The sequence below is a fragment of the Drosophila kikkawai genome, unplaced genomic scaffold (assembly GCF_030179895.1).
Source record: "Drosophila kikkawai strain 14028-0561.14 unplaced genomic scaffold, DkikHiC1v2 scaffold_135, whole genome shotgun sequence".
Classification (NCBI taxonomy): domain Eukaryota; kingdom Metazoa; phylum Arthropoda; class Insecta; order Diptera; family Drosophilidae; genus Drosophila; species Drosophila kikkawai.
This window is the reverse complement of record NW_027222466.1, coordinates 23,657-35,788: the sequence shown is the minus strand read 5'-3', so window position 1 is coordinate 35,788 and position 12,132 is coordinate 23,657. Positions and strand designations below refer to the sequence as shown.

The window sequence follows — 12,132 nt, the reverse complement described above, 5'->3', positions numbered from 1 at the left end:
ATCCACTTCAGAATTAGTATTTATATTAGTTTTTACAAGGTTAATACATTTGCATACTCAATTGTAAATTTGTAAACAAAAAGTTCACAACTCAGCTAATAATGCCTGTATCCACTTCAGAATTTGTATTTATATTAGTTTTTACAAGGCTAATACATTTGCATACTCAATTGTAAGTTTGTAAACAAAAAGTTCACAACTCAGCTAATAATGCATGTATCCATGGTAGAATTTATACTTATATTAGTTTTTACATGGCTAATACATTTGCATACTCAATTGTAAATTTGTAAACAAAAAGTTCACATCTCATCTAATAATGCATGTATCCACTTTAGAATTTGTATTTATATTAGTTTTTTACACGGTTAATACATTTGCATACTCAATTGTAAATTTGTAAACAAAAAGTTCACAACTTAGCTAATAATGCATGTATCCATGGTAGAATTTGTACTTATATTAGTCTTTACAAGGCTAATACATTTGCATAATCAATTGTAAATTTATAAACAAAAAGTTCATAACACAGCTAATAACGCCTGTATCCACTTCAGAATTAGTATTTATATTAGTTTTTACACGGCTAATACATTTGCATACTCAATTGTAAATTTGTAAACAAAAAGTTCATAACACAGCTAATAACGCCTGTATCCACTTCAGAATTAGTATTTATATTAGTTTTTACACGGCTAATACATTTGCATACTCAATTGTAAATTTGTAAACAAAAAGTTCACAGCGCAGCTAATAATGCCTGTATCCACTTCAGAATTTGTATTTATATTAGTTTTTACAAGGCTAATACATTTGCATGGAAGACTGCAAGCCGGCTATCACCCAGATCGAGTCCAAATCAGCACTGAAGCGACCAGAGAACCCAGACGAGGAGGAGATGAAACGGTATCCTTATCAAAGCTTAATTGGTTCTCTTATGTTTCTTGCAGTTTCTACGCGACCAGATATCGCGTTTGCAGTGAATTTCCTGAGTCAGTTCAACTCCAACTACTCAGCCGAGCACTGGAAGGCGTCGAAGCGTATCCTACGGTACTTAAAGGGTACGAAGATGCTTGGGTTACTCTTCAAGAAGACTGGAGATGACCTTTACGGCCTCGTGGATGCGGATTGGGGGTCCAACCTATCCGACCGTCGCTCTTATTCAGGGCAAGCGTTCATCCTGGCAGGCGCTTCCATATCCTGGGAGGCGCGTAAGCAGCGTACCGTGGCTTTGTCGAGTACTGAGTCAGAGTACTTGGCGATGTCGGAAGCCGTTAAGGAGGCGCTGTATTTGAAGGCTCTCCTTAACCGGATCGGATCGACCTGTGATTCTGTCCGAATTTTCAACGACAACCAGAGCGCACAACAACTGGTGAAGGGGTTCGGCTTCCATCCTCGGACTAAACACATTGATGTCCGACACCACTTCATACAAGAGAAGGAGAAGAGTGGTGATATCACGGTGGCGTACATGCCGACTGAGAAGATGCCCGCTGATGTCCTCACCAAAGGATTATGCAGTAGCAAGCATAATAATTGTATTCTTTCTTTGGGCATAACTAATATATAGTATAGGATTGCTACTTTGAGGGGGTGTGTTCGAATTAAGCGCCTCATCCAAAGTACCAATCTGGTAACTCCATCTGAGGACCGTTTTGGCCAGCATATTATCCTCAACTGGCCACACTTTTGATTTCAGTCTTGCGCGGCGTGGATTCAAGAGCAGTCGATCTTGCGTGCCATTCTTTTGTTCTCCATTCAATATATAATAAACTTATGTATATGTATTAATCCGAAACGGCTAAAGTCTACTTATTTAATCCGGATACTCATGCACCTGCGTTGGGGGGAAAATCCCAACAATACATTTGCATACTCAATTGTAAATTTATAAACAAAAAGTTCACAACTCAGCTAATAATGCCTGTATCCACTTCAGAATTTGTATTTATATTAGTTTTTACAAGGCTAATACATTTTCATAATCAATTGTAAATTTATAAACAAAAAGTTCACAACTCAGCTAATAATGCTTGTATCCACTTCAGAATTAGTATTTATATTAGTTTTTACAAGGTTAATACATTTGCATACTCAATTGTAAATTTATAAACAAAAAGTTCACAACTCAGCTAATAATGCCTGTATCCACTTCAGAATTAGTATTTATATTAGTTTTTACAAGGTTAATACATTTGCATACTCAATTGTAAATTTGTAAACAAAAAGTTCACAACTCAGCTAATAATGCCTGTATCCACTTCAGAATTTGTATTTATATTAGTTTTTACAAGGCTAATACATTTGCATACTCAATTGTAAGTTTGTAAACAAAAAGTTCACAACTCAGCTAATAATGCATGTATCCATGGTAGAATTTATACTTATATTAGTTTTTACATGGCTAATACATTTGCATACTCAATTGTAAATTTGTAAACAAAAAGTTCACATCTCATCTAATAATGCATGTATCCACTTTAGAATTTGTATTTATATTAGTTTTTACACGGTTAATACATTTGCATACTCAATTGTAAATTTGTAAACAAAAAGTTCACAACTTAGCTAATAATGCATGTATCCATGGTAGAATTTGTACTTATATTAGTCTTTACAAGGCTAATACATTTGCATAATCAATTGTAAATTTATAAACAAAAAGTTCATAACACAGCTAATAACGCCTGTATCCACTTCAGAATTAGTATTTATATTAGTTTTTACACGGCTAATACATTTGCATACTCAATTGTAAATTTGTAAACAAAAAGTTCATAACACAGCTAATAACGCCTGTATCCACTTCAGAATTAGTATTTATATTAGTTTTTACACGGCTAATACATTTGCATACTCAATTGTAAATTTGTAAACAAAAAGTTCACAGCGCAGCTAATAATGCCTGTATCCACTTCAGAATTTGTATTTATATTAGTTTTTACAAGGCTAATACATTTGCATACTCAATTGTAAATTTGTAAACAAAAAGTTCACAACTCAGCTAATAATGCCTGTATCCACTTCTGAATTTGTATTTATATTAGTTTTTACATGGCTAATACATTTGCATACTCAATTGTAAATTTGTAAGCAAAAAGTTCACAACTCCGCTAATAATGCCTGTATCCACTTCAGAATTTAGTATTTATATTAGTTTTTACATGGCTAATACATTTGCATACTCAATTGTAAATTTGTAAACAAAAAGTTCACAACTCAGCTAATAATGCATGTATCCATGGTAGAATTTGTACTTATATTAGTTTTTACAAGGCTAATACATTTGCATACTCAATTGTAAATTTGTAAACAAAAAGTTCACAACTCAGCTAATAATGCCTGTATCCACTTCAGAATTTGTATTTATATTAGTTTTTACAAGGCTAATACATTTGCATACTCAATTGTAAATTTGTAAACAAAAAGTTCACAACTCCGCTAATAATGAATGTATCCACGGCAGAATTTGTATTTATATTAGTTTTTACAAGGCTAATACATTTGCATACTCAATTGTAAATTTGTAAACAAAAAGTTCACAACTCAGCTAATAATGCCTGTATCCACTTCAGAATTTGTATTTATATTAGTTTTTACAAGGCTAATACATTTGCATACTCAATTGTAAATTTGTAAACAAAAAGTTCACAACTCAGCTAATAATGCCTGTATCCACGGCAGAATTTGTATTTATATTAGTTTTTACATGGCTAATACATTTGCATACTCAATTGTAAATTTGTAAACAAAAAGTTCACAACTCCGCTAATAATGCATGTATCCACGGCAGAATTTGTATTTATATTAGTTTTTACACGGCTTATACATTTGCATACTCAATTGTAAATTTGTAAACAAAAAGTTCACATCTCAGCTAATAATGAAATTTGTAAACAAAATTTCACAACTCAGATAATAATGCATATATCCACTTCAGAATTTGTATTTATATTAGTTTTTACATGGCTAATACATTTGAATTACTCAATTGTAAATCTGTAGACAAAAAGTTCACAGCTTAGCTAATAATGCATGTATCCACTTCAGAATTTGTATTTATATTCGTTTTTACAAGGCTAATATATTTGCATACTCCATTGTAAATTTGTAAACAAAAAGTTCACAACTCAGATAATAGTGCATATATCCCAGATAATAGTGCATATATCCACTTCAGAATTTGTAATTATATTAGTTTTTACATGGCTAATACATTTGCATACTCAATTGTAAATTTGTAAACAAAAAGTATACAACTCAGCTAATAATGCATGTATCCACTTCAGAATTTGTATTTATATTAGTTTTTACAAGGCTATTACATTTGCATACTCAATTGTAAATTTGTAAACAAAAAGTTCATAACACAGCTAATAACGCCTGTATCCACTTCAGAATTAGTATTTATATTAGTTTTTACACGGCTAATACATTTGCATACTCAATTGTAAATTTGTAAACAAAAAGTTCACATCTCAGCTAATAATGAAATTTATAAACAAAAAGTTCACAACTCAGCTAATAATGCATGTATCCACGGCATAAATTGTACTTATATTATTTTTTACATTTCTAATACATTTGCATACTCAATTGTAAATTTGTAAACAAAAAGTTCACAACTCAGCTAATAATGCCTGTATCGACTTCAGAATTTGTATTTATATAAGTTTTTACACGGCTAATACATTTGAATTACTCAATTGTAAATCTGTAGACAAGAAGTTCACAACTCAGATAATAATGCATATATCCACTTCAGAATTTGTATTTATATTCGTTTTTACACGGCTAATACATTTGCATACTCAATTGTAAATTTGTAAACAAAAAGTTCACAGCTCAGCTAATAATGCATGTATCCACTTTAGAATTTGTATTTATATTAGTTTTTACAAGGCTAATACATTTGCATATCAATTGTAAATTTGTAAACAAAAAGTTCACAACTCAGCTAATAATGCCTGTATCCACTTCAGATTTAGTATTTATATTAGTTTTTACACCGGCTAATACATTTGCATACTCAATTGTAAATTTGTAGACAAAAAATGCACAGCTCAGCTTATAATGCATATATCCACTTCAGAATTTGTATTTATATTAGTTTTTACAAGGTTAGTACATTTGCATACTCAATTGTAAATTTGTAAACAAAAATTTCACAACTCAGCTAGTAATGCCTGTATCCACTTCAGAATTAGTATTATATTAGTTTTTACACGGCTAATACATTTTCATACTCAATTGTAAATTTGTAAACAAAAAGTTCACAGCGCAGCTAATAATGCCTGTATCCACTTCAGAATTTGTACTTATATTAGTTTTTACACGGCTTATACATTTGCATACTCAATTGTAAATTTGTAAACAAAAAGTTCACATCTCAACTAATAATGAAATTTGTAAACAAAATTTCACAACGCAGATAATAATGCATATATCCACTTCAGAATTTGTATTTCTATTAGTTTTTACATGGCTAATACATTTGAATTACTCAATTGTAAATCTGTAGACAAGAAGTTCACAGCTCAGCTAATAATGCTTGTATCCACTTCAGAATTTGTATTTATATTCGTTTTTACAAGGCTAATACATTTGCATACTCCATTGTAAATTTGTAAACAAAAAGTTCACAACTCAGATAATAGTTCATATATCCCAGATAATAGTGCATATATCCACTTCAGAATTTGTAATTATATTAGTTTTTACATGGCTAATACATTTGCATACTCAATTGTAAATTTGTAAACAAAAAATTCACAACTCAGATAATAATGCATATATACACTTCAGAATTTGAATTTAAATAAGTTTTTACACGGCTAATACATTTGCATACTCAATTGTAAAAATTGTAAACAAAAAGTTCACATCTCAGCTAATATTGAAATTTGTGAACAAAAAGTTCACAACTCAGCTAATAATGCATGTATCCACGGCATAAATTGTACTTATATTATTTTTTACATGGCTAATACATTTGCATACTCAATTGTAAATCTGTAGACAAAAAGTTCACAGCTCAGCTAATAATACATGTATCCACTTCAGAATTTGTATTTATATTCGTTTTTACACGGCTAATACATTTGCATACTCAATTGTAAATTTGTAAACAAAAAGTTCATAGCGCAGCTAACAATTCCTGTATCCACTTCAGAATTTGTATTTATTAAATGCAACCAACATAAGTCTGCAACATTGTTTGGCTGCAAGACAAAAGCAACATCAAATACTTAGAATTAAATGTTGCGGAGATCCTCGGATACCTAGAATTAAATGTTGCGGAGATCCTCAAATACCTAGAATTAAGTGTTGCGAAGATCAACTATAAAAGGGACACATTGAAATGTATTTAGTTTAGTTCGCGTAAAACAACCTTTGTGAATAGTAGATGTGCTGTGCCAAATGAAAGAAAAGACTCATTAAATATAATTATAAACTATAAGTGCATATGTGTTGTTAATAAGGAGGGTGGTTTTTACCAACAGGTTATGGGCCCAGCTCCCTCTGCAATTTAAATTGGTTAAAACAAATTGTTTAAACAAATTCATAAACCTAAAAAAAAAAAAAAAAAAAGAATGAAAATTTAAACCTTATTGTGTGACTAAGTAAAGTGCTTAAAACAAAGTATTAAATAAAATATTGAAAAGCGAAATATAAGAAAAATCAAACAAAGTTAATAGTGAAATAATTTCAATTTGATTTTGATGAAGTATTAATAATTAAAATTCAAATTATGAAATGTATGTACATATGTATGTACTAGTGATTTCAACTATTAAGACATATTGTGAAATAGGCTTTATGTAAAGGATTCTGAGAAACAGACAGCAGCGTTTAACCAGAAATACGGGACCAATCTGATGCGAAATTTTTCTTAAGAATTTTGGAAAGACATTTTTTTAAAGATAAATTTGAGGGTAACTTTTCACAAGAAAAATTTTTTTTCGAACTAAGTTCAGAGGTTTCTAATTCCTTTTAATTTTGTCAATTCTGGAAAATGGAAAAGTCAAAGAGAAATATAAAGCCGTTTGACGGCGATAGGTATTCCGTTTGGAAATTCAGAGTAAGGGCTCTTTTATCCGAAAACGATTCTTTAAAAGTAATTGATAAAGATCCTCCTGAAAAAATGACTGATGAGTGGAAGAAAGCAGAAAATACTGCTAAAAGTATAATCATTGAGTTCCTAAGTGATTCATTTCTTGGGTTCGCAAATGATGAAAGCTCAGCAAAAACGATTTTTACCAATCTGGACGCCATTTATGAGCGAAAGAGTCTGGCATCTCAGCTTTCTATCAGAAAGCAATTACTGTCATTAAAATTAAAAGGAGAGGTCACACTTGCAAATCATTTTGTTACTTTTGACGAGTTAATTAGTGAGTTAGTAGCATCAGGGGCAGAGATGGATGAGATGGACAAAGTGTCACATCTTCTATTGACAATGCCAGCCGCCTACGATGGGGTGATAACAGCTATAGAGACTCTATCAGAAGCAAAAATAACTTTGGCATTTGTAAAGACACGTGTGCTAGATCAGGAAATAAAACTTAAAGGTATAAGTAAAGACACAAGTCTTAAATCATTGCAAGCTGTGGGAAATTATAATAAAAAGGAACAAACAAAATTTAATAATTTCAAAAATAAATCAAAATTCAAACCAAACAAAAATAATTTTAAATCAAAATATACATGCCATCATTGCGGTAAAAAAGGACACTTTAAAAAGGATTGTTACCATTTTAAAAGGCTAAATAAAAACAATAAAGAAAACGAAAGTGGAAAACAGGCTCAAGTGGCCACAGTTGAAAAAGGTTTCGCATTTATGTTGAATCGTGCTATAATTAAAAACAAAAGTGATGTTTCATTTATTTTGGACTCGGGCGCGTCAGACCATATGATAAATGATAAAGAACTGTTTGCTGACTACATAAGTTTAAAAACACCAATTGAAATATCAGTGGCAAAGTGTGGTGAATTTATTTATGCTACGGCAAAAGGCATAATGAAACTTAAAAATGAGTTCCAGAAAAACATTACTTTGGAAGACGTACTTTATTGCAAAGATATTCCACATAATTTAATCTCTGTTAAAAGAATGCAAGAGGCTGGAATGGTTATTGAATTCAACGCAGGAGGTGTCACGGTTACAAAGAACGGTAACATAATTATTAAAAACTCCTGTAAGTACAATGTGCCAACTATGGAATTTAAAATATGTTATAAAGCACATACATTAAACAATAATCATTTTAAACAGTATCAGTTGTGGCATGAGAGGTTAGGACACGTTAGCAAGGGAAAATTTTTAGAACTCATACGATATAATATGTTTGAAGATACTGAAGTGTTAAAGAATGTCCATCCAAATGAAGATATATGTGAAGCATGTGTTAAAGGCAAACAATCAAGATTGGCATTTGAAAAATTCAAAGATAAAAGTTACATTAAAAGACCATTATATATTGTGCATTCTGATGTTTGTGGCCCTATTAGCCCTCCTACTATCGATGGGAAAAATTATTTCGTTGTTTTTGTCGATCAGTTTACACACTATTGTGTTACCTATTTAATAAAATATAAATCCGAAGTATTTTCCGTTTTCAAAGACTTCATTTCGAAAAGTGAAGCCCATTTCAATTTGAAGGTTGTCAATTTGTATATAGACAATGGGCGGGAATATTTGTCAAACGAAATGAGAGAATACTGTGTGGAGAGAGGAATTACTTATCATCTTACAGTGCCACATACACCCCAATTGAACGGGGTATCTGAACGTATGATAAGGACTTTAACAGAAAAGGCTAGATCCATGATACATGGCGCAAATTTAAGTAAAAGTTTCTGGGGTGAAGCTGTCTTAACAGCAACTTATTTAATTAACAGAAGCTCAAGCAAAGCATTGAAAGACATAACAAAGACTCCCTATGAATTATGGCATGAAAGAAAGCCATGTCTAAAATACCTGAAGGTATTTGGTGCAACGGTATACATACACAACAAAATCCGAAAACGAAAGTTTGATGAAAAATCAAAAAAGGGTATACACGTTGGGTATGAACAGAATGGGTTAAAAATTTGGGATGTTGAGTCTAGAAAATTTATTGTGGCAAGAGATGTAATTGTCGATGAGACAAATATGAAAAATTCTAGGACTGTGGAACAAAATTTTAATTTTGTGGAAGAGTGCACTGAAAGTGATCAGCTTGATATCCTCAAAAAAATGGAGGATGGTATAGATGTGAGTAAACACATGGAAAGTGATCAACAATGTATCCTAAATAAAAGTAAGGAAAGTGCAGAAGAAAATTTCCGGAATGAAAGTACGGAGGAAAAATCTAAAATGCAAATTTTAGATATACAGCCTAGTTGTGAAACATCTCTAGAAGAAGGGGCTATAAGTGTTGAGCACCAATTGCCTGATTCACCCCAGAAAGAAAAAGAAACTGAAATAAGGCGAAGTGAGAGATTGAAAGGTAAACCACAAACATCTTATAGATTTCTCAATAATTGTTTAATGAATGCACATGCTTTTGCGAATGATACTCCAAACTCCTTTGAAGATATAAATAACAGAAGTGATAGAGTGGAGTGGGAAAAAGCAATTCGTGAAGAGTTAGATTCTCATACTTATAATAACACATGGAGTATTGTTGAAAAGCCAAAGGATAAAAACATTGTAGACTGTAAATGGGTTTTTACCATTAAACATAACGAACTTGGTGAGAATATTAGATACAAAGCAAGACTAGTAGCAAGAGGCTTCACACAACAGCATTTGATTGATTACGATGAAACATTCGCACCTGTAGCGAGAATTTCCAGTTTTAGATTTATTCTATCACTTTCAAACCAATTTGACTTAAAGGTTCACCATATGGATGTGAAAACAGCATTCTTGAATGGCCTGCTTAAAGAAGATATATATATGAAAATTCCTCAAGGACTACCTTTCGAAAATGATAAAGTCTGTAAATTGAACAAAGCTTTATATGGCCTTAAACAAGCTGCAAGATGCTGGTTTGAGGTATTTGAGAATGTTTTAAAAGAAATTGGTTTTGAAAACTCCGCTGTGGATCGTTGTATCTATATATTAGATAAAGGATGTATCTCTAAAAAATATATACCTGCTCTTATATGTTGATGATTTAGTAATAGCTACTGAAAACATTGACACCATGACTAAACTAAAATCATATCTCATGACAAAATTTAGAATGACTGACTTACTTGAAATTCGTTATTTTATAGGAATAAAAATAGAAAGAAAATCAAACAAGTTCGAGCTCAGCCAGACGCCTTATATTAAAAATATTTTAAAGAAATTTAACATGGAAGAATGTAATCCAGTAAGCACTCCACTACCAAGTAAAATAAATTTTGCGGCCTTAAGCTCAAAAGAAAGTTATGATGCACCATGTCGAAATTTAATAGGCTGCTTGATGTATGTAATGTTGTGTACAAGACCGGATTTGTGTGCATCAATTAGTATATTAAGTAGATATACTAATAATAATAATATTGAATTATGGACATGTTTAAAAAGAGTTCTTAGGTATTTGAAAGGAACAGCTGATCTTAAATTAACTTTTGTTAAGAACTCTAATTTCAAAAATATTATTACAGGATATGTTGATTCTGACTGGGCGGGTAGTGAGTGCGATAGAAAAAGTACAACCGGTTACATATTTAAATTATTTGAATCATATGTTATTTCATGGAATACTAAGAAGCAGAACTCGGTGGCTGCCTCATCAACTGAAGCCGAGTACATGGCTCTATTCGAAGCAGTTAGAGAATCTTTGTGGATTAAGTCTTTAATGAAAAGTATTAAATTTGAAATTAATGAAGCGATAAAACTTTACGAAGATAATCAGGGATGCATTAGCATTGCAAACAACCCCTCATGTCACAAACGATCAAAGCATATTGATATTAAATACCATTTTTCTCGGGAACAGATTGAAAATAAGCTAATTGTTCTTGAGTATATTTCCACAGACAACCAACTAGCTGATATTCTTACAAAAACTTTACCTGCAGCCAGATTCCTCAAGCTAAGAAGCAGAATGGGTCTTACTGATGACGATGAACAACAAACCTAAACCAAAAAGGATGAACACTCCTATCTACTATGAAATATCTTCTTATTTTGCGTTTTTTTTATTAAATTTTTGAACTTAAATTTATTTTAATTTATCTACATATATATTTGCTTGGTTTGATTGGGTTTTTCTGGGTTTTCCCCAATCCATGCAACAAATGTTGAACCAAGATATTGTATGCACCCCAGAAGGCACAGCATGTCTTATAAGTTTTTTTTTTGTACTGAATTGTTTTTTTTAGTTTATTTAATGTTGTTTTTGAGGAGGTGTATTAAATGCAACCAACATAAGTCTGCAACATTGTTTGGCTGCAAGACAAAAGCAACATCAAATACTTAGAATTAAATGTTGCGGAGATCCTCGGATACCTAGAATTAAATGTTGCGGAGATCCTCAAATACCTAGAATTAAGTGTTGCGAAGATCAACTATAAAAGGGACACATTGAAATGTATTTAGTTTAGTTCGCGTAAAACAACCTTTGTGAATAGTAGATGTGCTGTGCCAAATGAAAGAAAAGACTCATTAAATATAATTATAAACTATAAGTGCATATGTGTTGTTAATAAGGAGGGTGGTTTTTACCAACAGTATTTATATTAGTTTTTACACGGTTAATACATTTGCATACTCAATTGTAAAAATTGTAAACAAAAAGTTCACATCTCAGCTAATATTGAAATTTGTAAACAAAAAGTTCACAACTCAGCTAATAATGCATGTATCCACGGCATAAATTGTACTTATATTATTTTTTACATGGCTAATACATTTGCATACTCAATTGTAAATCTGTAGACAAAAAGTTCACAGCTCAGCTAATAATACATGTATCCACTTCAGAATTTGTATTTATATTCGTTTTTACACGGCTAATACATTTGCATACTCAATTGTAAATTTGTAAACAAAAAGTTCATAGCGCAGCTAATAATTCCTGTATCCACTTCAGAATTTGTACTTATATTAGTTTTTACACGGCTTATACATTTGCATACTCAATTGTAAATTTGTAA

General features: G+C 31.4%; 1 long non-coding RNA gene across 1 annotated transcript; it reads left to right on the top strand.

Moving 5' to 3' along the window:
• Positions 1–7,563: 7,563 nt before the first annotated feature.
• Positions 7,564–11,664, top strand: LOC138929333 (uncharacterized). The gene is made up of 2 exons (XR_011445725.1): positions 7,564–8,195; positions 11,056–11,664. It is a non-coding gene; the product is annotated as an uncharacterized lncRNA (long non-coding RNA).
• Positions 11,665–12,132: the final 468 nt, after the last annotated feature.